The sequence below is a fragment of the Brassica oleracea genome, chromosome C6 (assembly GCF_000695525.1).
Source record: "Brassica oleracea var. oleracea cultivar TO1000 chromosome C6, BOL, whole genome shotgun sequence".
In the NCBI taxonomy this organism is placed as follows: Eukaryota; Viridiplantae; Streptophyta; class Magnoliopsida; order Brassicales; family Brassicaceae; genus Brassica; species Brassica oleracea.
The window spans coordinates 5,249,279-5,277,246 of record NC_027753.1 but is presented as its reverse complement, the minus strand read 5'-3'; the positions used below and the strand labels follow the sequence as shown (position 1 = coordinate 5,277,246).

General features: G+C 41.6%; 1 pseudogene; it reads right to left on the bottom strand.

Moving 5' to 3' along the window:
- Positions 1-26,704, bottom strand: LOC106297289 (annotated as a pseudogene).
- Positions 26,705-27,968: the final 1,264 nt, after the last annotated feature.

Below are 27,968 nucleotides of genomic sequence, written 5' to 3'. Positions count from 1 at the left end.
CTAATGGTCATCGCCAAAGGCTAGCTCGAAGATCTGCTCATATTCATCGACAAAATGAACATCGAGCCGTTCTTTAACACTTTCCTCAAGACCCTCAAAATCTCTCCGGTTAGCCTCGGGGAATATTATCACCTTCACTTGGCTCCGCCTTGCAGCCATAGTCTTTTCCTTAAGCTGAGAAATATAGATGTTTAGTATATTAAAATTCACTTAACAGAAACTGGTAGCTTAAAAAAAACAACAAAGTAATTCTAGTGTGTTGGTTGTTTACTTACGCCGCCAATTGGAAGAATCCTACCGGTCAGAGTGACCTCTCCGGTCATTGCAAGATCCTTTCTTATAGGCTTCTTCATGGCAAGTGAGAGCAAGGAAGTGATCATTGTGCAGCCTGCGCTAGGACCGTCTTTTGGTGTGGCTCCTTCAGGAACATGTAAATGAAGCTTAGAATTCGCAAAGACCGTCTTTTGGTTCTTTCTCAAACATTATTCTTCCGGCAACTGTGTGAGCTATCTCTGCACTTTCTTTCATCACTCTCCCAAGGTGACCCGTTATGTGAAGACCACCTTTGCCTTCTTATACGAAGGTTGTTTCATTGTAGAACGTTGAGCCGCCCATGGATGTCCAAGATAGACCCATTACCACCCCGACTGGCGTCTGTTCATACAGCTTCTCTCCTTCGAAAACTTGTTTACCTACATAATCTGAAAGGTTTGATTCGTCAACAGTAAACTTCTCAGCTACCTCTCTGCTCTCCACTCTCGTCGAACCCCCATCAACTGCGTGTTCGAATACCTTAAGAACATCAGCCAATCGCAAATATTCATTTTTTAACTCAATGGATCCTTCTGCAGCGGTTTCCGAGGAGTCTAAATCGACCATAGCCGCTTTGGCGGATGCTTGTTGGCGTACAAGTTTGAGAGCAATTTGTTAGTAAACCAAAACAATTTCTCATCGGCAGTGTACCCTGCGAGTTCTATAACCTCCATCCTGTCTAGTAGAGGACCTGGAAGCCTATCTATATTGTTTGCTGTGCATACAAACAAAACCTACAACCAAAATTTTTGATTAGAATGAAAGTTCAAAAACAAAAAGGTGAATAAGAAAAAGAGAGTACCTTTGATAAGTCGATAGGAACATCAAGAAAGTGATCTAGAAAATGTGCATTTTGCTCTGGGTCAAGAAGCTCCAAGAACGCACCCTCTGGATCTCTACGACTCTTTCCAAGCTGCCAGTGAACCAAGTGACAATCGTTGCAAATAATCTCTAAAGACCAATTCAATTCAAAAACACTAACAACTCATCCTAGCTTAATTACCTTATCAATCTCATCGAGCATTCTCTGTTCCAACTTTCTTTAGACATTGCACCATCTTTCCGGGCGTGGCAGCAATGTATACTCTACGGTCCCCCTATAAGTGAACACATTTTAGATGATGACTTAAGTTATAAAATATGTCACTTCTCTAGTGTTTTTTTTTTGTTGGAGAAAAGACTCATATCGAAAACTTAAGAAAAGACAAGTAATTATATAAGTGAATTGGCCCAAATTTCTTATATATTATTTAGTCAGAAGTTTGCTATGTGGTATATCTTTCTCCAGCTATTTTTGTCATGCAGTAGTATGTATACCTTGATCTCGGAACTATCAGATACTCCTCCAACAGCTAGCCGAAAGAACTTGCGGCCAAGAGCACGTGCGACAGAACGAGCAATACTAGTTTTTCCTACCCCAGGAGGGCCAGAGAGACAAATGATCTTCCCTTTTTGACACACACAAAAAGAAAACAGTTCAGTTTCACAATTTTTATAAAGAGAGAATGAACCAGAAAGACAAAGACACTACCCTCTGGATTGCCTGTAAGATTTCCAACAGCAATAAACTCTAGTATTCTTTCTTTTACAACACGTAATCCGTAGTGATCCTCGTCAAGAATCTTTTCTGCCCGTAGGACATCAAAGTTCTCATCACTGCAAAGGGAGAGTGTTATATAAAGAGTATCTGGTTGATTGAGTTTCTCACAGAAATTTTTAATATTTAAATTATAATACCATTGACAATTTAACACTTGTAAAAATGTCTCTAGAGAAGTAGTATGTTCATTGACAATTCAAACCTTTTTTTGGGAAAATTTCATACCAATTTTATATTATATTCTGTTAAAAAACCATGACCATATGAAGCCAAATAGCAAACCTGCATTTTCCCCAAGGCAACGCAGTCAGCCAATCAAGGTAGCTATAGATACGATTGGTGCTACCATAATCGGCTTCTTTCCTATCAAGGTTCGCAAGCTCTTCTTCTATGACTTCTAGGACATGTTTCGGAACTTTTTCTTTAATAGGTTCAATCCTTTTCCTAAACGTGTCTGCAGAGAAAGAACATAATTTATAAGCTTCAATCACTTTTACACTCATCGATGCACAACTCTCGGAACTCAAACTACAGAAAATACTCCTATAGTAGTAGACTAACCAGAAAGTCGGTTTTTTTTGACGTATTCAGCAGAACCATATTCCTCCTGCATTGAGACACTTAAATTGTCATCACCCAATAATACAAAACATAATACACCAAACATATATAATTGTAAATTTTGTGTGGAGAGCTGAAAACCTTTTTGTCTTCAAAAGTCTTTCCTGTGGATTCCTAAAATACGAATGAAAGGAGATGAGGATTTATTCTATATAAAACATATATTGTTTGCAAAAAGAAAATCTTGATGAGCTGAAAACTTTTTTGTCTTCAACAGTAGCATGAGTCACTGGGAAAATGGAGGCATGAGTAACAGAGTAAACAGAGAGATAAGTGATGAAGAGTAAATTAAGTAAATTAAATTGAGAATAAGAGAGTATGAGTATCAAGAGATTATAGAGATTGACAGTAACCAAGAGAGAAGAGAATGGTGAAGAAGAAAGAGGAACTCTCTTCTTTCAGCTTAGATTATAATTGATTACAATGAAAGCTCTTTATAGCCAACACACACACTAGACAAATGAGAGGAAGAAGACAAAGAGAGATAGATCTGGATTCAAAATGAATGGTTGGGATGGGAGGATCTGAATTAATTTGAATTGGATGGCTGAGATGCAGGAGAGCTTCCAATGTGATAGTGACAGCTCCTAACAGCCATCACTCTTCTTTCCAACATGTTATTTTAATCCCCACTTGTCCAGCCTCTCTCTCCAAAGGTCAGAACCTAATTTGAATTCAAATTTGCCTCTCAAGTTGAAGTTGCACGAATTTCACACTTAGGCACTCAAGTCTCAAGTCTGGCACTCAAGTCTCAAGTCTGGCAGCTTACATCTCAAGTTTGGCAGCTTCCTTCTCAAGTCTGACAGCTTAATTCTCAAATCTAGCAGCTTCATTCTGCTTCATGTCAACACTCCCCCTCAAGCTTGACCATAGGAGATCCTTGGGCAAGCTTGGAACTGAGAGTACTTGCCTCATTAAAAACCTAAGCATAGAAAACCCTTTGGGATAAAACCACACTTACGAAAAGAGTACACGCCTCTCAGCCTAGGGATTGGCCAGTGAGTTTATGAGCCTTATGATGATGTTGAGGGACTCATAAACTCTGGATCATGGCCTTACTTCTATGGCAAGTAGACTCCAATGCCTTCCTTGCTTCACACTTAAAACACCCTTTGAGCTTCTTCTTATGACCAGAGCTTGTCTCCCCCTTTCTTCTAGCTTCTTGCTTCCATTTAGGGTTGAATCCCATCCTGCCTTTTCTCATGAGCTCAATAGGTACCTTGTAAACATTTCTGGAATGCTGGTGAGGAGTACTGAACACTTGAATCCCCCACACCAGCTGCTTCTCAACCAGTCTGTGCATTGTCACTCTTGAAGCTTTCAACATGTAGGGGGACGTTGCAACTCCATGATCTACCAACATCATGTGATTGCTCAGCCAAGAAAATCCCTAGTTGAATACTCCTTGTGTCCTTGCATATATGTGGCTAGATTGTAAATCACCATTTGCTGGCTTCCTTAAACTTCATCAACTAGGTACAAGCACACATGCTATGGGCTGATTCAAAGCTTCCCAACTGAAGGTATCTGTTCTAACTCCATATAGTAGCTGATCCATAGCTTCCAACCAAAAGGTATTGTTCCAACCGAAGGTAACTGCTCTAACTCTATATAGTAGCTGATCCATAGCTTCCCAACCAGAAGGTAACTGTTCTAACTCCACGCCTTGGGCTGATCCATAGCATTCCACTCAGCTCCACCTGATTTTCTTGTCAAGTAGTCTATGATGGCCATCTGTTCTAACACCAAGTTGTTGCTGTCCATGTTGATGTTTCTTTGTAGTGGGTTCTAGATGGCTGGTGAACTCCACTTCAACTCCACTTCTGATCTCTGGTGAGGCAATGGACGACTTGAACCTTCAGGAATGATGCTCACCATTACCCCTCCTCAAGCTTGATCCGGAGAAAATGAGTGAAGGACCAAGCTTGGAAGTGAGCAACACTGTGTCTTGAAACCAGGAGCGCATCACCCTACCAGCTGCGCTTAAGCTAACTGGTTCCTCCCTTGATCTCTTCTCCCTGCCTCTTGTAAGTCTTTTGAACCAGGAGCTCAACAACCAAACGGTCTGTGCTTAAGTCAACTGGTTCTTGCAATTCATGAGGAGATTCAGCCTGGTGGATGGCTGATCAAACACTGGCTTGCCTCTCCATCAATACTCCTTCCTGAAGTATCTTCAAAGCTCAGCCATATTCTATCTCAGCCACGACTTATTACCATCTGGACTCCTCACACAAACAATCTCTCCATGGTCAGGAATATACACACTGTGTAGGCTCTGGATCATACAGGAATGTACACATGTGTAGGCTCTGAATATCATGGGAAAAGTCTTCGTCTTTATCTTGATTTGATGATGGACAGAGAACAACACTTGTATACCTGAAAGATCACTCAAACTCCAACAAGAATCAGACCACACACACTAGGATCAGACCTTGGTAACTCACCAATCCCTATCCCAATGTTTTAAGGAAATGCAATAGATAGAATCTAGACAACTCATTCAGTTCAAATCCATGCAAACTATTCACTAAATGCTCAGGTATGATAACTCATCAATTACAAGGCATTTAGGCTATTTTTAATGACCATTTAAGTAACAACATGATTAATTAAATGTCAAAACATGGACTAGATAACTCATCTAATCATCCCAAGCAGTTCATGAATGCATCACAGGACCAGAAACAACATATGGATGCAAACAAGACTAGAAACATCATATAGTTGCATTACAAGACCAGAAAACTCTCCTAGACTTCTAGCAATGCAACAAGACACAAAACAGGTTCTAGACAACTCGCCTAGACCTTACACAACTCAAACAATTGACCTAAAAAAATAACTAGTCATAACCATGCTGGTAAACTTAAAAATAATTTAAAAATAGAATCAACAAACACAACTTAAGTATCTTGAGACATGAACTAGGTTCTTGAGGCTTAAAGACTTGTATACACCTTGCCTTAGAGCTGGTTGTGGGTTCTTCCTTCTTGGAAAACCTTTGGACCGCTGGACAAAAGGTTGTACCAGACTCAGATGAAGATGAACGGAGAATGAATTAGATTTGCGGAAGCTTTTGTGAGGTTCAGGAGCTTAAAGCTCTGATACCATGTAAGAAAAGATGATTAATATGAGAGTAAAAGATAATGAGGAACAGAGAGATAAGTGATGAAGAGTAAATTAAGTTGAGAATAAGAGAGTATGAGTATCAAGAGATTATAGAGATTGACAGTAGCCAAGAGAGAAGAGAATGGCGAAGAAGAAAGGGGAACTCCCCTCTTTCAGCTTAGATTATAATTGATTACAATGAGGGCTCTTTATAGCCAACACACACACTAGACAAATGAGAAGAAAAAGACAAAGAGAGATAGATCTGGATTCAAAATGAATGGTTGGGATGGGAGGATCTGAATTAATTTGAATTGGATGGCTGAGATGCAGGAGAGCTTCCAATGTGATAGTGACAGCTCCTAACAGCCATCTCTCTTCTCTCCAACATGTTATTTTAATCCCCACTTGTCCAGCCTCTCTCTCTAAAGGTCAGAACCTAATTTGAATTCAAATTTGCCTCTCAAGTTGAAGTTGCACGAATTTCGGCACTCAAGTCTCAAGTCTGGCACTCAAGTCTCAAGTCTGACAGCTTACATCTCAAGTCTGGCAGCTTACATCTCAAGTCTGGTAGCTTAATTCTCAAACCTAGCAGCTTAATTCTGATTCATGTTAACACTAAGATACTGGATACGATCCTGCATTATTAGTGTATACTTTTGTTGTGTTTACAGTTAGTTTATCGGGTGATATTTTCTGACATATATCATTTGTGCTCAGCAAGCAGTACCAAATATGGAGTAAACATGCCTGTGTATAGGTCTGAGGCATCAGATATGAGGGGAATAAATCCTACCATAACGTCCCATGAGTTGAATGTAGATCCAACCATCAAGCCTGTTCGCCAAAAGAGACGCAAGCTTGGCCCCGAACGAAGCAAGGCCGTGAACGAAGAAATCTAGCGACTCCTCGCAGCCGGTTCAATCGCCGAAGTACGATACCCGGAGTGGTTGGGCAACCCGGTCGTCGTCAAGAGGAAGAATAGAAATTGGCGCGTCTGCGTCGACTTTACCAATCTAAACAAAGCATGTCCCAAAGACAGCTACCCAATTCCACATATCGATCGACTGGTCGAGTCGACCGCTGGAAACGAGCTCTTGACTTTCATGGACGCCTTCTCAGAATACAATCAAATCATGATGCACCCAGACGATCGAGAGAAGACAGCGTTCATCACCGATAGAAGGACGTACTGTTACAAAGTGATGCCCTTCCGCCTTAAGAACGCCGGTGCGACTTACCAACGACTCGTCAATCGAATGTTCGCCGACAAATTGGAGAACACGATGGAGGTCTACATTGACGACATGCTGGTTAAGTCACTCCGCGCGGCGGACCATCTAAATCACCTAAAAGAATGCTTCAAAACGCTGAATGAGTACGGAATGAAACTCAACCCGACAAAATGCACCTTCGGCGTCACCTCAGGCGAGTTCTTGGGATATATCGTCACCCAGCGAGGAATCGAGCCGAATCCTAAGCAGATCACAGCCATACAAGATCTCCCTAGTCCAAAGAACATCAGAGAAGTTCAGCGGCTCACGGGGAGGATTGCAGCATTGAACCGCTTCATCTTGAGGTCCACGGAAAAATGCCTCCCCTTTTACAAGCTACTGCGTGGAAACAAGCATTTCGTCTAGGACGAGAAGTGCGAAGAGGCATTCGGACAACTCAAACAGTATCTTACGACTCCTCCCATGCTATCGAAGCCAGAAGCCGGTGATACACTCTCCCTTTATATTGCAGTATCCTCCACCGCGGTCAGCAGCGTCCTTATCCGAGAGGATCGAGGAGAGCAGAAGCCTATCTTCTACACGAGCAAGCGGATGACCGACCCAGAAACATGATACCCCACACTTGAGAAGATGGCTTTTGCAGTTATCACGTCAGCGAGGAAGCTGCTTCCTTACTTCCAACATACGATCGAAGTACTAACAAATCAACCACTCCGCATAGTAATGCAAAACACCAACCAGTCTGGATGATTATCGAAGTGGGCTATCGAGCTCAGCGAGCACGACATTGTGTTCAAAAATCGAACAGCAGCAAAATTCCAAGTCCTTGCTGACTTCCTGATCGAGCTCGCACCAGAGCTAGAGCAAGACCTAATCCTTCCAAGTCAGAATTGGATACTTCACGTCTACGGATCATCAACAAACAAAGGATCAGGAGCAGGAGTCCAACTGTAGTCTCCAACATGCGAGCTAATCAGACAATCGTTCAGTTTCGGCTTCACCGCTTCAAACAATGAAGCGGAATACGAGTCATTGATCGCAGGACTATGACTCGCTAAGGCAGTCAAAGCAAAACGCCTCAGTGCATACTGCGACTCACAACTCGTTACCAGTCATTTTAGCGGCGACTACGATGCTCGTAACGAACGAATGGACGCGTACCTTAAAGTCGTTCAAACACTCGCTAAGGACTTCGAATTCTTCGAACTCACCAAAGTCCCCAGAGGAGAGAACGTGTGCGCCGACGCCCTAGCTGCCTTGGGTAGCAGGCTGCGCGATCAGGTGAAACGGACCATCCCCATCAACAAGATCGACAAGCCAAGCATCGAGCTCCCGCCTAGCGAAGTGACCGTCGTAGCACCGATAACTGAAGCCATCCCCATGGACGAGGACCCCACAATGGAACAAATTGAAGCTACCGACTGGAGGACAGAATTCATCAACTATCTGGTCGATGGAAAGCTACCTCCCGAGAAATGGATTGCAAGACGACTCAAGACAAGGAGTGCCCACTACGTCGTCTTGGATGGAGAACTCCATCGATGGACCAAAACCAAAGTACTCTTGAAGTGCATCAATAGCGAAGAAACGCATCTTGTCATGGCCAAAACGCATGAAGGCGCTGCAGGAAATCACTTCGGAGGTCGAACACTCGCTTTAAAGGTCAAAAGCCTCGGCTTTTACTGGCCAACAATGAACGCGGATTGCGAGGCATACGCTCAAAGATACGACCAATGCCAGTGACACGTTTCGACAATCCATACCCCGACAGAGCTGCTGCGGACGATGACGGCACCATACCCTTTTATGCGATGGGGAATGGACATAATCGGCCCTATGCCAAGCTCTCGACAGAACCGCTTCGTCCTTGTGCTAACTGACTACTTCACAAAGTGGATCGAGGCGGAAGCTTTCGCCAGCATAACAGAAAAAGAATTTCAACGGTCGTGTGGAAAAACATCATCTGTCGCCACGGCCTACCTTACGAAATAGTGACTGACAATGGCTCCCAATTCATATCGAACAAGTTTCGAGAGTTCTGCGAAAGATGGAGAATCCGACTCAACACATCGAGTCCGCGGTACCCGCAGAGCAACGGTCAAGCTGAGGCATCCAACAAGATCATAATCGATGGGTTAAAGAAAAACCTCGACTTGAAAAAAGGATGCTAGGCCGATGAACTCGACGGTGTTCTTTGGTCGCATAGAACGACTCCTCGAGGAGCAACGAAATCAACTCCTTTCTCAATGGCCCACGGAGTCGAAGCTATGGCCCCCGCTGAAGTGAACGTAACCAGCCTACGTCGGTCAAAAATGCCGCAGAACGTCGAGCTTACCAGCGACATGCTGCTTGGTCGCATAGAACGACTCCTCGAGGAGCAACGAAATCAACTCTTTTCTCAATCGCCCACGGAGTCGAAGCTATGGCTCCCGCCAAAGTGAACGTAACCAGTCTACGTCAGTCAAAAATGCCACAGAACGTTGAGCTTAACAGCGACATGCTGCTCGATGCTTTGGACGCTATCGATGAACACACGACCAAGCCTTGCTCCGTATCCAGAACTATCAGCATCAGATCAAGAGCTACTACAACAAGAAGGTCAAGTCTCGACCTCTCGAACTGGGCGATATTTTACTCCGCAAAGTGTATGAAAACACTAAGGAGCTTCACACATGCAAGCTTGGAACTAACTGGGAAGGACCATACAAGATCACCCAAGTCATTAAGCCAGGAGTCTATCGACTCGAGACATCAACATGCGAACCTGTTCCCAGAGCATGGAACTCCATGCATCTCCAAAGATACTACTCTTGAGAACGTATCTAACTATCGAGCGACTGCCATTTTATCTCGATCAGACCTCAAAACCAACGAGTTAATGACAATCAGTCACTTTCACTCGCCTAAAAAAAAAAACTAGTGAATTCGCATCAACTGCCACTTTCGCTCATCAAAAAGGAACTACGAATGACTTGATCCTCTCCCATTGGTACGTAGGCAGCCTTAACCGGTCCAGCTATAACAAAAAAAATCAAAACAAATTCCCTCGACAAGAGGAAGTGCGAATTGTTTTGGTGATGCTTACGTACGAGCACGACCCTGTCTCTCGGACGACGTACTAGCATTCTCACCCACTAACGAGCATGTCCTGATCAGACACGTGCTCGGGGGACTCCAGGTCGTATCACGGTCCCAGCCGACACGATCGAGACGACGGCTTTCGATCATCTTATGATCCTTTAAAGTCAGATTTGGCCAACTAAATATTCTAGGATTACATTGAGATCGGTTGAGAACCGCTGTCTCTCGAAAAACAAACAATTCTCTTAGAAATTCGAAATTTTAAATTTTCGATGACCCGAACTGACGGCACAACGCGTCAAAACTCGATAAACCATCTGATCAGCCTTGAGTGTTACTTCGAGATGCCGACCATATTGCCAGATTAAAATCATTAAAATCTAAAGTCAGAAACAAATTTCGACGACTCGTCAAAAGACCTTTGGCAGTTCCGAGTCCAAGAAGCCTCGTTTCACGACTAAGGCAAACTTCGTTTGAAAAAATTCTAAGTCCAAAAACGATCATAAGGCTTACTGAAGGTTCAAAACGAAAAACAAAGCCACAAAACAAAGCCACAAAACAAAGAGGTTCGGAGTTACAACACAAGACCTCGAAGGGCCAAAAGACAAAACAACTAAGAAAGATTACAACAAACATAAAGAGTCAGCCCTCGACATGGCCAGGGTCGTCCACTAAAAGTCGAGGAACCGGATCAAGAGCATTCTCGACAACTCCCGCGTCGGAAATGGGTGGGTCAGCCTCCAGTGACCGGCTTTCAGGTTCCTCAGGGACTTGGGCAATCGCGTCCTCGCTCCCTCGCTCCCCCCTCTCACCTGATGATGCATTCAAATCTTCCCCTACTCCGGGAGGTGTTCCGTCGCTGGACTCGTTCTGACCGCTTCTTTCGATCAAAGAATCAGACAACTCGACCAGGTCATCAAGACCGGGTCTCGTTTCTCTTCCTTCGGCAGGGAGGACCGGATTTGCGTCGCCAGGACCGACCTCTCGAGCTGGTGCTTCTTCATCAACAATAGAGCTTGCTCCTAAGGGAGCTGAACCAGGATCACTCGAAGGAAGTACGGGAGGAACTGTCGATCCCTCGACCAACGGAACCGCCAACCTCTCATCTCTCTGCTGATGGCTCGCCTTCCGAGCTGGTTGGAGCCTGAAGGATAACAGCGGTTCCGGTATCGATCAAACCAGCATTCGACCCATACGGATCGATCGCCGCCAGGACGTCCTCGTTGAGGAACTTAGACGCCAGAGCGAGAGGTGACAGGCAGAGATACTCTTCAGGAATTTCACCCACATCAAGGCGAGCGGCTTCTTCACCATACTCTTTTTCCTGCCTGGCGAATAGATCGATCGACTCCTAAGGGATGTCGATCCCATTCGCCTTAAGCGCCTCAAGACATTTTTTCGTCCCGAATGCTTGACTTTAGAGACACCTCGCAGTGTCGAAATCATAACGACGAGCCTCCCGCTCGCGAATGTTGTTGAAGCGCCTATTGCACTTCACGACCATCTCAATCTGGACGCGGACCCTCTCAAGGGTAACCTCGTAGCTTCGGGAGTCCCTCAACCGGTTAATCTCCTTCAGATGCCTTAAGGCCGTAGCAGCCTTCTCCTTCTCCCAAGCGGCCTTCTCTTCCTCAAGAGAGGCTTTCTCTCGCTCAAGAACTCTGATTTTCTCGCCAGCAGTCTTGAATTTGCCCTTCAGCTCTCCAAACTTCTCCATGAACTTCGCCTTCTTGGCCTTCTTCTCTGCGAGTAATCGACTCTGCTCTGCCTCAGCCTTCTCGATCACTGCTTTGAACTCACTCGTTTTACGGTTAAGAGCTGAGTCCTCCACTCGCACGAGCCTATCAGCGTTCTTCAACTTGGAGATAGTTTCTTTCAAGGCCGTGTCGTACAGCTCAACGACGTAATTCACGCTACCATCACTCTGCATAAACAAAGATTGAGAGTCAGGACTAGAAGCATTAAAAAGACAGAAGGAGGAAAGCAACCCTTACTAGAACCTTGGTCCTTTCCGCATCGACATAAGCATCCTTGAAGATAAGGTCAATAACCGGCGGCATATCTTTTGCACCGCCTCGGAATTGGCGAACTAACTCGGCGCATTCCTCCGGGGCGTAGGCGAACGGTGCGTCACCATCGTATTTGAACTCCACGTGATCAGGGAACTTGACGGGACCTTTATTTCGAGTAGAGCTCCCTCCGGGAGCCGACGGCATAGAGCGAGGTGTGGTGGCAGTGATCGATTGAGAAACTCCTGCTTCGCGCCTCCCTTCGGGCGTCTTAGAATGGTCTCGACCGTCGGAACCTCGATCAAAATATGGTTCCCTTCTCCCCCTTTCCAAGGGAACGAACGAAAAACTTCTGAACCCGTCATCAGTCAAAGCCGCGTTACCTCGACTCGACTCTTCGTGAACCACGAGCTCTCGATTCTCTGCCCCGACACTCGGTACCGGGTCCTTTTCAGCAGGCTTCTTCTTCTTATCCTTCTTCTTCTTCTTTTGGGGAGGTTCATCTTGACAAACCTCGGCAGCAATTTCCGATGAACCCCCCTGAACCACAGTGATAGATGCGTCAGGAACCGGTCTCTTCTTTCCTTTCTTCTTAGTCCCCGCCGACTCGTCGACTTCTGGCACCAAACTTTCCCTTGAAGGTTCAAAACCGACAGGGTCAGGAACCTGCGATGGTCGAATGACTGCAGGAGGAGACTCCCTGCGATCAACTCTGTCAGGAGTCCTCGACGGCACGTCACTAGACGAGCCACTCAGTCTTTTCCCAATGATTGCACTTAAGTCTGGAAGGGCCTTCATCTCTCTTGCAGTGGTGATCTTTCTCTGTTCCGCTCTCGTGAATAACGAAAACCGACGTTTGCGACCAGTCACTAGTGGCAAAAGATCAGATCTCCAATCCTCTGCGAAAGATCGAAAAATAAGAACGATGAAATAAAAAAAGAAACGCGAGTTAAATAAGAGAAAACTCACTTCGCGAGATCCTGTCGATGACACGCCGAATCCTTTCCACAGTAATGTTATCCCAACTTTCTTGAGCGAGCAATGCGACAGTCCGAGCGTTCTCTATAAATTCTTCGGGATAAGCTGCCGTATCCGGATGATCAACTGCATTCAAATGAAAACTAGTAAGATCAGGGAAGCAATCAATTGCGAGTTATCAGAAACAATCTACCAAGTTCATAGTTCCATAAAAAACGAAAGGTGTCGCCGGGCGGCTCCTCGAAAGCAAACTCATCCGACTTGACGTAGAAATAAAAACGCTGCCAGTTGTTCGTCCTGTTGGGATGCCCGACGATAACATTGTAGTTCGGCCTCATTTGGATCGAGTACAACCCTTCTCCCATCGACTTAAGATACGTCAACTCCTCGAAGGCTCGAACATTCATCGACACGTCAATCTCAGCCGCCATCACTAACAATGCTACCGGGAGACGAAATGAACCATTCAAGAACTGACTTATCTCCGTATCACGACGCCTCACGTAAGACGTGACGAGCTTAGGGATCGGGAACCAGAGCCTGGTCTCAATCTGAAAATAGGATTCATAAACACATTGGAATCCCACCGAGGGTGACCATGGCCTCTGGGTCTTAGTTGGAAACAGAAAAGTCACCCCGATTCCAACACACTCCCTCAACAGAATCTTCACGCTGCTTGGAATCGAACGAGTGGCCTCAACATTCTCCCACGATTGTCCCTCCACGACCGGAGGACGTAACAGCCCCGGTGCCAACGCCGGGAGATCTTCGAAAATCCCCTCAGGATGATAGCAGCATGGAACAAAATCAGGAGGAGAAATCTCTCCGTCGGGGGCTCACCTCGACCATCTCTCGCACAATCTTGCGTGACTGACCCAACGGTCGCCCTTTCCTCGCGAATTAGGCGCGCCGACTCGGCAACCAGGACCAGCTGGGACGTATCCATATTCGTCGTATCGATCATGGCCTCACGGTGTATCACCTCAAAATCAGAAGGCAGGGTCGAGTCGACGACTCGTACAAAGCTCGTCTCCGTCGCCACAGCCTTCCCTTTCTGTTCCTTGGAAAGCCTACCGCCCGACGACATGGCAAGTTTCTAGGAATCTATGACTAAAAAGGGGTAGAGAGAGAAGCAGAGAGAAAGAGAGAGAAAGTATCTGAGTCGGGTGAAGAATGAAGAAAATGAGAGGCGAGAGGGGTATTTATAAGAAGAGACTGCGCACCCCGAGGTGTCATCATTAGACCTAGATGGGCCTATGTAGGCCCGTTTAGGCGCGTGAAGTTCACCGGATCTCGCGACGGTTCGACTTCTCGAGGTAAACCGGAACCAGTTTAGAGCAAATCCAGCGATTGCAACCAAAGCCAAAGGAAACCGCCGGTTCGAACCAATCCAATGAAACTTTGAGTCACGAGCAAGCGAGTCGTCCGTGTAGTCGAGCAGTCGAGCGGGATCACGGGTCCAGAACAATTATCTTGTAAGCCCTACTTCCAAATTCGTTGAGTCGGCTACGCTACTCACCAGCAAACTGGGGGGACTTACTGTTGGGTATGAGCCTGACCCTCCCAAAAGGTCCACATGATCAAAACAGATGAGCTCGGTTCGTCGACTCGCGAGCCAGTAGTCAACTCGACTTCGGACTACTTTTAGCCGGCAGAGCGAACGACCGTAAGTCTTCAGTTTGACGACTCGGTTCAGCGGCCCGACACCTCGGCCCAATCGTCGAGTAGGCCCGTTAGGTCAAGTCGAATTAGGTCAACATAAGACCGTCTATAAAAGGAGGAGGAGAGACAACGATGAGGGGATCCGCAAATCACCATACACTTACTTTCGGCTAGAAACTAGGGTTTTACATCTTATTCTCGCCGATTTGTATTCTCCGGCAAACCAGCTTTCGCCGGTTCATTTCCTCGTTTTCCCCTCCTTGTAATACGACTGAGTGTTCACTTAATCTAATAAAACACGTTTTTGTCTTGATCCACCGACGAGAACTCGTCATTTTCTCTTTACTAGTTTATCGACAGTCTCGGTTCAAACAGCGTACAAGTTTAAGAGCAATCTGTTAATAAACCAAAATAATTTCAGATTGCTTGGCTCCCAAGTTAAAAATGTTTAGAATATTTAGTGTAGTTTTAGATTGCTTGGGATCCAAGTTAAAAAAAAGTTTGGAAATATTTTGGTGAGCTTACCTTACGAAAAATATTCTCTATATGCTTCTGGAGATTTCTAACTCCTGCTTCTCTGCAGTAGTTCTCTATCAAGGAAAGAAGAGCCGTGTCGCTGACATCAACCTGGTCAGGCTTAATGCCACATTTTCCGCTGACAATTTTCACCAAATAGTCTCTAGCAATATGCATTTTCTCATCGGTAGTGTACCCTGCGAGTTTAATAACCTCCATTCTATCTAGGAGAGGATCTGGAAGCCTATCTATATCGTTTGCTGTGCATACAAACAAAATCTGCAACCAAAATTTTTGATTAGAACGGAAGTAAAAATATGGTCAATAAGACAAAAAGAGTACCTTTGATAAGTCTATAGGAACATCAAGAAAGTAATCTAGAAATTGTGCATTTTGCTCTGGGTCCAGAAGCTCCAACAACGCACCCTCTGGATCGTATTTACTACTCTTTCCAATCTGCCAAAGAACCAAGTGACAATTATTGCGAATAATATCAAAATCTAATACGTTCTAAACAAGTCCTAGCTTAATTACCTTATCAATCTCATCGAGCAGAACAAGAGGATTCTCTGTTCCCACTTGCTTTAGACACTGCACCATCTTTCCGGGCTTGGCACCAACGCATACTCCACGGTCACCCTATAAGTGAACTCATTGTAGATGATGACATGTTATAAAATATTTCATTTCTCTTGTGTTTGTGTTGGAGAAAAGACCCATATCAGAAAATTAAGAGAAGAATAAGTAATATATAAGTGGATTGGTTTAAAGTCTCATTTACTTATTCAGAAATTTGAGATGTGCAATTTTTTTTACATCCAGTAGTATACCTTGATCTCAGAACTATCAGATAGTCCTCCAACAGCAAGCCGAAAGAACTTGCGGTCCAGAACACGCGCGATAGAACGAGCAATGCTTGTTTTTCCTACCCCAGGAGGGCCAGAGAGACAAATGATCTTCACTGTTCAACAAAAAAATGTTCAGTTTCACAATTTATATTTCAGCTCAAAGAGAGAGTGAACAAGACACGACCTTCTGGATTTCCCGTAAGTGTTCTGACAGCAATAAACTCCAATATTCTTTCTTTTATATCAGCTAATCCATAGTGATCTTCGTCAAGAATCGCTTCTGCCCGTAGTACATCAAAATTCTCATCACTGCAAAAAAAAAAAAGTGTAATATAAAGGCATCAGCATTGGCTGATTGAGTTCTCACACAAATCTTTTAATATTTAAACTAGATCTTGACCCGCGCAATCGTGCGAATGTTCTTTTTCGGTTTTATAAACATATACATATTTATTTTAGTTCATTAGTGGTATACAATTTTAACGTTAACCATATATTTAAATGTTTATATACCTATTTCAAATATAACAATTTTATAGTTTACATGGTGTAACAATCAATAGTTTAAAACCATCACATATTTTTGTCACTTCTTATTATATATTTATGTTACTGTATTTGGATTTTGTTATTAAACAAATTAATATATGCATGAAAAAACATATTTGAAAATTATTTTGTATCAAATTTATATTCAATTCTAACCCGCCAACCTTCAAAGTCGTATTTCCTTATAGCAATACTTTTTTACGTTTATTCATTTTTAAACTTTACTCTTTGTATATACAAAACTCTAAGATATGTCAATTTTTATACATGTACCATATAGTTTTCGAATGTTAAGTGGTTATGTCATTGAATTATATTTTTAGCATAAATATATTATATTTATGAAAATAAAATTATAAATTTATCAATTTTATATAATTTATCATATTTAATTCAATATAGTACTTTTACTTTAACATGAATTATTATTATTATAAAATAGATAAAAATAAGATATAATTTTTATGTTTCATTTTATAAATGATAATTGAATACATATTAATGAATAATAATAGTTCATTGCTAATTACAAAATTAGTTAAAATATTTGCATACACTTCCTGAAAATTAAGATATTGTTAAAATATTTTTCAAAAGATTTGTTAGAATTATATATATATATATATATATATATATATATATAGTTAAAATGAAAAGATATCATAATTAAAATAAATACAAAGATTTTTTATATTATTAGTTTTAATGAAATACATGTTAATTTTTATACATGTATTATATAGTTTGCTAATGTTAACCCCTGTTGCCAACATACTATATTCTGAACATAAATACTTCTGAAAATAAAATATATAAATCTAATAATTTAATATAGTTTATCATGTTTAGTTCAATATAATAATTTTCTCTTAATATGATTTATTATGATTATATAATAGGTAAAATAAGATAAAACTTTTATTCTTCATTTTATTAAATATATTAATGTATAATAATATTTTAGAACTAATTACGAATTATAAAAAATATTTACATAGAATTTTTGAAAATTAAGATCTTGTTAAAATCTTTTAAACAGATTTGTTAGATTTTTAAAAAATATATATTTATATTTAAAATTAAAAGATATCAAAAGACATTATGACTAAAGTAGTTCAAAGATTATATATATTATTAATATTCATAAAATAAGTTTAATATTTTTTAAAAATGGTTCAAATTAAAAAATCACACATGAAAGAAGTCATGATTTCTATTTTAACACAACTCATTATATATATATATTGGTTAAATTATTTAAATCGGTTCAGTATTTTGAAGTATACAATGGTTTAAATTACTACTATGTATAATTTATTAAGGAATCAAATATGTGTTTGTTAACCAATCCGGTTTTATAGGAGTCGATTGTTATATTATGAATGCTATATTATTAAGCCATATTGTTAGGAAAAAATGAATGATAACTGATTTCTAGTGAGAGTCCATTTTTTAAAATATCACAAATGAATCAATGTTGTGACTTCTGTTTTAATATATAAGATATTATTTCTTATATTCTACAAATTACAATAATTGTCACTTTGACTTTTTGTTTTCTTGTTATACAAAATTGTCATTTTAGAATATCAATAATATTTATACTTACTTTAAACTAAATATTAATTGTAAAATGCATTGATTTTATAAATAAATTTATTTATCTCAAATATTATAGATTAAATAGTTGTAATTAGTAAAAACATAAATGTATTTTAATCATTTTGTAATCTGTGCAAGAAATGTAGTCATATTCTTTATGAAACATAAGAGTAATAATTATCGACAATTTAACACTTATAAAAAGAGTTTCCAGAGAAGTTGTGTGGTCTCTCGTATGAAATATTTTTTAGGCTTTTTTTTTTATCTATTTTAAATTTATATTATTGGTGCTCGGGACAAAAATCTAGCAGGCTCCTAAACAAAAAAAAAGTAATCTGTCAGACTCTTAATGAGTCTACATACTCTCGTACTTTTAATGAAATAATGGAATTCCGATTTTACCCTTTTGTTTTCCGACCAAAACAAATTTTGAATTTCGAATTTTATTTTTTCTTCAAATTTCCAATTTCCATATCTCAATAATCGATGTAAAATTTTACCAAGTTCTATAGTTTTACAAAGTTCTCAAGTTATACCAAGTTTTAAAGTTTTACCAAATTATACATTTTTATAATGTTTTAAAGTTTACCGAGTTCTAAAGTTTTACAAAGTTGTACTTGAACGATTCCACAACTTGATAAAACTAGGAAACAAAGTTTTACTAAGTTGTACCATTGTCGAGTACACTTGGTAAAACTTTGTACTTAGTTTTACCAAGTTCTATAGTTTTACAAAGTTATACTTGAACCATTGTACAACTTGGTAACACTTTGTTTCTGGATTTTAGTTTTACTTTTGCATTTTTCATATATTCATGTAACATGATAGATCTAGATCCCCAAAGGAAGAAATCAAATAAGAAGAAGAAAAAATTGACAGATAATAAAAAAGGAAGAAGTAATCAAAGATAAATGGAAAAAAAATGATAACATATTTTGCGAAAGAAATGAAATGTGAGAAGAACATATTCGAAGAAGAAAAGAAGATCTGGAATCTGAGAAGGAAAACATATTTCGAAAAAGAAAAACATATTTCAAAGAAGAAATAAGAGATTCAAGAAGGAGAACATATTTCGTAGGAAGAGAAAAAATCAATGAAAATTCATAGAAAAAGTAGAATAGATTTTCAGAGATTTTGAAGAAGAAGAGGAGGATTTGAGAGAAGAAAAAGATGAGATTTGAGAAAAGAAAAAAGTATAGAGAGCAGAAGAGAGAATAAGGAAGGGGGTAAGGTTTAAAGTAAGAATGATATAGTTTGTAATTAGATTGATGTTTTAAGGGTTTTTAGTCTTTTTTGTCAAATTTTGGAATTAAAAATAAATAAAAAATAAATGAAAAAAAGAAGAAGAGAGCATACGAGCTATTCACCAAAGCAGGTGCTCTAACTCAGTGGCTGGACTATGGGGGAATGAGTGGGGCAGCTGCCCCCCATGATTTTTTTTTTGCTCTAACTCTACTAAAAACCATGAACGTATGAAGCAAAATGGCAAACCTGCATTTTCCCCAAGGCAACGTAGTCAACCAATCAAGGTAGCTATAGATATTATAGGAGATATATGTCATTAGGGTCATAACTGTAATTAGTCAATACCTAATCACTTATGTACTCTGTATAAATACTGTACTTGTACATATTAATAAAGTATTCAGCCTCCATTCATACATGGTATCAGAGCTCACGATACCTTGAATTTTTTTTCCGCCGTTCTTCACACCCTCTTCTTATTTTTCTCTTCTCTTCATCCTCTGTTTCTCTTAACTCTCTGTTTCACATCATCTCTCTCTCAACAATCATGTCCAACGAATCTCCTGCTTCATCCACTGAGACGATCATTGTCTCCAACACTCGTACGTTGCTCAACGTTAATATGGCTAACATCACAAAGGTGACATCTACAAACTTCATTATGTGGAAGCGTCAAGTAAACTCTCTCCTTGACGGCTATGGTCTAGCGGGTCATGTCGAAGGATCCATTGAGATCCCACCACCGACTCTTACGGTTGATGGTCAAGTCACTATCAACAATGAGTACTCGCTGTGGAAGCGCCAAGATAACCTCATCTACAGCGCCTTACTTGGAGCCATCACAACACCGGTGCAAGCGCTCCTCTCAACCACCACCACTGCTGCAGATATCTGGATTACTCTCTCTGCAACCTATGCTAAGCCGAGTCGTGGTCATATCCTCCAGCTGCGACAACAACTCAAACAGTGGACGAAAGGAACCAAGTCCATTGATGAGTATATGCAAGGACTCACAAATCGCTTTGATCAATTGGCACTCCTTGAGAAGCCGCTGGATCATGAAGACAAGATCTAGTTCATTCTCACAGGTCTCCCAGATGACTACAAGACAGTGGTCGATCAGATTGAGGGCAGAGACACCACTCCTCCCCTAACAGAGATCCATGAAAAGCTCATTCAACATGAACTGAAGCTAGCGATGAAGTCTGAGACACTATCTCCTCTGCCGGTTACGGCGAATGTGGCTAATTACCGTGGTAATAACAACAACTCCAACAGCAGTCGAGGTCATGGCAGATCCAACAACCGTGGCTCTTACAACAACAACTGGAGAAATCGCAGGAACAACTCCAATAATCAGGGTTACTCCCCGCGTCCGTATCAGGGACGTTGCCAAATCTGTGGTATTCATGGCCACAGTGCTCGTACCTGTTCTCAGCTCCAACTTCATGGAAGTTATGGAAACTCGAACCAGTCATCTGTGTCCTCCTATGCTCCTTGGCAGCCTCGGGCTCATCTTGCGTCTGCAGCGGCATACAATGCTAACAACTGGCTCCTACACAGCAGAGCAACACACCATCTCACCACAGACCTCAACACCCTGGCTCTTCATCAACCCTACAACGGTGGAGAAGAGGTCATGACTGCTGATGGCACTGGCATGCCCATCACGCACACTGGTTGGTTCAGCACTTCTTCCTACCCCTCATCGCTCTCTTACTTTGAATGATGTGTTATATGTACCAAATGTTACGAAATACCTGATCTCGGTTTATAAAATGTGCAATACTAATGGAGTTTTCTTTGAATTCTTTCCTGCACACTTTCAGGTGAAGGATCTCAGCACGGGGGTTCAGTTGCTTCAAGGCAGAACTAAGAATGAGTTGTATGAGTGGCCGATTCAACCTTCCTCTCCAATGTCGTTGTTTGCTTCATCTTCGTAGAAACCTGATCTTCTCTCTTGGCATGCTCGACTTGGTCATCCGGCCTTACCAGTCTTAAAGTCTTTAGTTTCGAAATTCTCTTTACCAGTCTCATTGTCGTCTGCAAACGATTTGTCTTGTTCGGATTGTTCTATCAATAAAAGCCATAAGCTACCATTTTACTCAAACACAATTGCCTCTTATCATCCTCTTGAGTATCTGTATACAGATGTGTGGTCGTCTCCAATTGTGTCCATCGATGGCTACAAGTACTATCTTGTCATTGTTGATCTGTACACTCGCTATACCTGGCTGTATCCACTCAAGCTGAAATCGCAAGTCCATGACACATTCATCAGATTCAAGGTGCTGGTTGAGAACAGATTCAAACACAAGATAGGTACTCTATACTCCGACAATGGTGGTGAATTCATTGCCTTGCGTCAGTTTCTGTCGACTCACTGTATTACGCATCTTACTACTCCTCCTCATACACCTGAGCTGAATGGCATATCCGAACGGAAGCATCGACATGTGGTAGAGACTGGTCTTACCCTACTTGGTCAAGCTTTAATGCCAAAGACGTACTGGAGCTACGCCTTCACTACTGCTGTTTATCTCATAAATAGGATGATAACTCCAGTTCTTGGCAATGTCTCTCCCTATCAGAAGTTATTTGGTCAGCCGCCTAACCACCACAAGCTACGTGTGTTTGGATCAGAATGCTTCCCTTGGCTGCGCCCTTATACCAAGCACAAACTGGAACCCCGTTCAGCATCTTGCGTGTTCATTGGATACTCTCTGACGCAAAGTGCGTATCTCTGTCTTCATCGCGAATCTGGTCGTATCTACACGTCGCGACATGTAGTCTTCAATGAGAAAAGGTTTCCGTTTGCATCTCCTGTCTCAGGTACGACTGCTTCAGCTGATACTTCAGATCAGAGAACTGGGTTTGCTCCAACGACAATGGTACCGGTACGGCCACTCATCAACACTTCGCCCTCGTGCTCTGCTCCTCACCAACACAGTCCGTCTGCAACTCCTGTACCAGACGCGATTCCGTCTCCGATATCACCACAACAACACCACACTCCTCCGGTGCTTCAGACGCAACAAGCTCCTGAACCTCAACCACAAACATCATCACATACCCAACCTACCGCATCCCTTAATTCCTAGACCTCACCGAGCCAAGGCTCTTCTACCTCACCCTCTACATCCTCTTCCCCTCCATCTCCAACCCCACCTCCACCAGCTCCAGCTCCACAACCAAACCCGAATCTCCATCCTATGAAAACTCGTTCAAAGAATAACATTTCAAAGCCTAAAAACAAAACCTCTCTCACTGCCACCATACCAAAACTCCGACCAAAAATTCCCAAAACCGTGGCTGAAGCATTCAAGGACACGAACTGGAGACAAGCAATGTGTGACGAGATCAATGCTCAGTTACGAAATGGCACTTCTGAACTTGTTCCACCTGAAAAGTATCAGAATGTCATTGGTTGTAAGAGGGTATTTACGCTTAAATATAAAGCTAACGGTGAACTTGACAGGTATAAAGCTCGTCTGGTGGCAAAGGGCTTTCATCAGCAACTTGGACACGATTTCACGGAGACGTTTAGCCCTGTTATCAAGTCCACCACCGTCCGTTCTGTCTTCCATGTCGCGGTCACTAAGGGTTGGCGTCTTCGTCAACTTGACGTAAATAATGCTTTTCTGCAAGGAACTCTGGAAGAGGAGGTCTATGTCACACAACCACCAGGATTTGTTGATCAAGATCGACCACACTATGTCTGTCGCTTGAAGAAAGCCCTCTATGGGCTCAAACAAGCGCCACGCGCATGGTACCAGGAACTCAGGTCTTATATTATGACTGCATGGTTCTTGAACTCCACTGCAGACACCTCTCTCTTCACATATCACCGCGGCTCTGACATTATCTATGTTCTGGTATATGTTGATGATATGGTAATTACGGGCAACAACAATCGTGTCATTGATGCGTTCATTGCGGCCATTTCAACTCGGTTCTCACTTAAAGATCTCGGTGAGCTTAGCTACTTTCTCGGCATAGAGGCAACCAGGACCTCCAAAGGCTTGCACTTGATACAGAAGAAATATGTGCTCGATCTGCTCACTCGCACGAACATGATAGATGCGCGCCCGGTCTCCACTCCGATGTCTCCAACGCCCAAGTTGTCTCTAAATTCAGGAACCCCGATGGATAATCCGAGTGAATATAGAGCGGTTCTTGGGAGTCTGCAATACCTTTCTTTCACTAAACCAGACATTGCCTTCCCGGTAAATCATCTAGCTCAATTTATGCAGCGACCTACAGACCTTCACTGGCAAGCAGTCAAGCGAATTCTTCGCTATCTGACTGGTACGTCTGCTCACGGGATTCTCTTTCGTCCTGACACACCATTGAAGCTCCATGCATACTCCGACGCCGACTGGCCAGGCGATGCTGACGATTATTGCTCCAGAAACGCCTATATCGTGTACCTTGGGAGCAATCCAATTTCTTGGAGCTCAAAGAAGCAAACGGGAGTGGCTCGCTCGTCTACGGAAGCCGAATACAGGGCTGTCCCCAATGCAGCAGCGGAACTACTCTGGGTATGTTCGCTTTTCACTGAGCTGCGTATACCGTTACCAGAGATGCCAGTGATATACTATGATAACGTTGGTGCTACCTACCTTGCTGCCAATCCTGTATTTCACTCGAAGATGAAGCATATAGCCCTTGATTTTCACACCATGTGCAATCTGGAAAGCTACGAGTCTCCCATCTCTCGACTAAGGACCAGTTGGCTGATGCTCTCACTAAACCACTTCCTCGACCTCGCTTCCAAGAACTTATGTGCAAGATTGGAATCACTCATGTTACTCCATCTTGAAGGGGTGTATAGGAGATATATGTCATTAGGGTCATAACTGTAATTAGTCAATACCTAATCACTTATGTACTCTGTATAAATGCTGTACTTGTACATATTAATAAAGTATTCGGCCTCCATTCATACAGATATCACTGGTGCTACCATAATCAGCTTCTTTCCTATCAAGTTTCGCAAGCTCTTCTTACATGACTTTTAGTACATGTTTCGGAATTTTCTCTATTATAGGTTCAATCCTTTTTCTAAAGGTGTCTGCAGAAAAAAGAACAGAATTTATAAGCTTTAATCGCTTTACACTATCGTAGTAGACTAAGACTTACTAGAAATTTTAGTTTTTTTAGCAGAACCAGACTCCTGCATTGGGATATGATTGGTAGTTGCTGTAGGTGCTGTCCACAGCCCTATTTATTTTCACAGCCCTATTTATTTATACAGCACCAAATTCAGAGCAATCAAGATTTAAATTTTTTTTTGAAATCACAGCTCTTGAAATAACCTACAGCTGTACAAGTGTTCTGCAAAGCCAAATATCCAAAGTAATTTTTTAGTGCTTTTCATAAAATTCTACAGCAATAAAATCTAAAGCCACAGCAAAAAGTCTACCGATTTTTTTCTACACCAAAAATTTTAAAGCTACAACCATTACCAATCGGACCTATATAATAGTCATCAGACATTGGTATATAAAAACATCGTAAATGTAAATTTTGTGGAGGAGCTTAAAACCTTTTTGTCTTCATCAGTTTTTGATGTGGATTCCTATATACGAATGAAAAGAGATGAGGATTCATTCTATATTAATTATAATCGTTTACAAAAAAAATATTGACGTGCTGAAAACCTTTTTGTCTTCATCAGTTTCTGCTGTGGATTCCTATAATACGAATATAAAGAGATGAGGATTCATTCTGTATAAAACATATCATGTACAAAAAAAAGGGAGAGTTACCGGGAAAGCAGAGGCATGAAATTTTTTAATTTTGTTAATTTCTACTTGTTTTTTAACCAATTGCAGAGTCAAGTCCAGAAGCTTATGAACCTGAAACCAATATGAGGAGCTTACTAAAAATGGAATGGCGTTGAGTTTTGATGTAACTTCAGCATAAAAAGGTAATAGTTAAACTACATCCAGTTCTTCAAGAACCTCCTGAATTTTATGTTTGTTAGCGTCAGAGATCCCGGCTCCAAAATCGGCTAACTTTTGATAATTGAAGTCAAAAGCCTCAAAGATCCCAGCTCTGGAATCGGTTAACTTTCTTCTTTTTTTTTAGTAGAAACTCGGCTAACTTTCGATAGTTGGATTCACCTATATTATCCTATAGAATTCAAAGGAAATGTACTAAGATACTTCGGCACTAGTGTACTTTATTGTTTGATTGCAGTTAGTTTATCCGATGATATTTTCCAACATAATATGGAGAGAACATGCCTGTGCATAGTTAGTTTATCGGTTGAAATTTTCTGACATATAGTAGTACCAAATATAGAGAGAACATGCCTGCTTATAATTCTGAACGTGATGCCTCCATAGTTCTGTTGTCTTTACGACATCCGTAATCATAGAAATAACCTCAAAGTATGTTGCCTTGATGATGACCTCATCGTCCTTGTCATATGGCTTATCCTGCAAAGAAAGAACACAGGCACATATGAAAAGGTTTATAGATGTTTTGTATCATGAAAGGAAAGGCTTGAAAAAAATTAAACGCACCTTTAGATGATGGGTTTTGACAGTTAGAGGATCTTTACCCACCTGTATAAAAGACAAACCCCTTACTTTGTGTAACAGTAAAACGTACGCTTCAATATAGATTGTAAAACTCGATCCAATGAATATACAAAGAATCGACCTCACCAAGCCAAGAGTATACACGTAGAAACAACTCAAGAGCTTCGAAAGGATAAGTCCAAATGTTTACACAGAGAAAGACGAATAGCAATTACACACACTTTTTGAATGAATACAAAATGATCTTCTTCTCCTCCTTTTATTCTTGATTCTGTTTCTCCTCCGTTAATCTTCGTAACAAACTTCTCAACTGCTCGTTCATTGCTCTACACGTGTCCTCGTCGAATAATAACACTCTCCTCAGCTCCGTTTACACGTGTACTCCCATTTCCTATAGCAAATCCTCCCCTCCAAGAGAACCTTGACCACAAAGTTCAAAGTTTGGATACTTCTTCTTCATATCAAAAAGAAACTCCCATGTAGCTTCCTCTTCACCTTTATTCTCCCACTTCACTAAGACTTGAGTCGCGGCCCTGTTTTGTCTCTTCACCATTTTACGAGCCAATATCTTCTCCGGTGTCTTAGTCAGCACATCAGTGATCACCATTGGAAGATGTTGAGTTGTTTGAACATTGCCCACCAAAACCTTCAACTGAGAGATATGAAACACCGGGTGTATAAGGGATGAAGCCGGTAACTCAAGTTTATAAGCAACAGACCCACAGCGATCAATGATCTTGTATGGCCCAAAGAACTTAGGAGAGAGCTTGTGATTTGACCGCATTACTGTAGATTGTTGACGGTAGGGTTGAAGCTTTACGAACACATAATCCCCAATCTCAAAGCTCCTTTCTGTACGATGCAAATCCTCATTTTGCCTCATTCGATGTTGAGCGCTCAACATCGATCAACAAGTGAAACTGAAGCAATAGGATCATCTCTTCCCTGTCCTGTAATGATCGAGTAACTACCTCCACCTTGGACTCTCTAGGAAGATAAGGAAGATGGATAGGAGGTGGTCTACCATAAACAGCCTCGAATGGAGTAATTTGAGTAGCTGTATGATATGTCGTATTATACCAGAACTCAGCCAATGGAAGCCACTTGCTCCAAAGATGTGGTCTTTCACTTGTCATGCAACGAAGATACGTTTCCAAACATTTGTTGACAATCTCTGTCTGACCATCACTCTGTGGGTGATAAGCCGTGGAGTAGTTCAATGCCACTCCTTGCAATGTAAAGAGTTCTCTCCAAAAATCACTGAGAAATACACTGTCCCTGTCACTGACAATCGATTGTGGTAAGCCATGTAACCTGAAGACCGTATCAAGAAAAGCCTGAGCCACAGTAGCTGCAGTATTAAGATGACTGAGTGCCTTGCTTAGCCGATCAACCACAACAAATATCACAGATTTCCCAAATGACTTAGGCAAACCCTCAATGAAATCCATGGAGATATCAGACCAAATAGCTGTTGGTATTGGTAATGGTTGGATCAGACCAGGAGAAGCTACTGTCTCATGCTTGCATTGTTGACAAGTTGAGCAACTGCGAATGAATTGTTGAATGTCCTTGCTCATTCCCTTCCAATAGAATAAGCTCTTAACCCTCTGATGTGTGGCATCACGACCAGAGTGACCTCCGAGATATCAGACCAAATATCTGTTGGTATTGGTAATGGTTGGATCAGACCAGGAGAAGCTACTGTCTCATGCTTGCATTGTTGACAAGTTGAGCAACTGCGAATGAATTGTTGAATGTCCTTGCTCATTCCCTTCCAATAGAATAAGCTCTTAACCCTCTGATGTGTGGCATCACGACCAGAGTGACCTCCACTACTAGACTTATGCAACCACTCCAGTATTATCTTCCTCAGCTCCAGATTATCCGGAATAACCAGTTTACTCTTCCTTCTCAATCTGTTCTGTTTCCTGGTAAAATGCTTCTTCATACCAGATGTTTTCTTCAAACCTTCAATCAACTCCTTAATACTAATATCATTCTCATAACTGTTCTGAATCTGCTTCATCAAGTCACATTCCGTCACT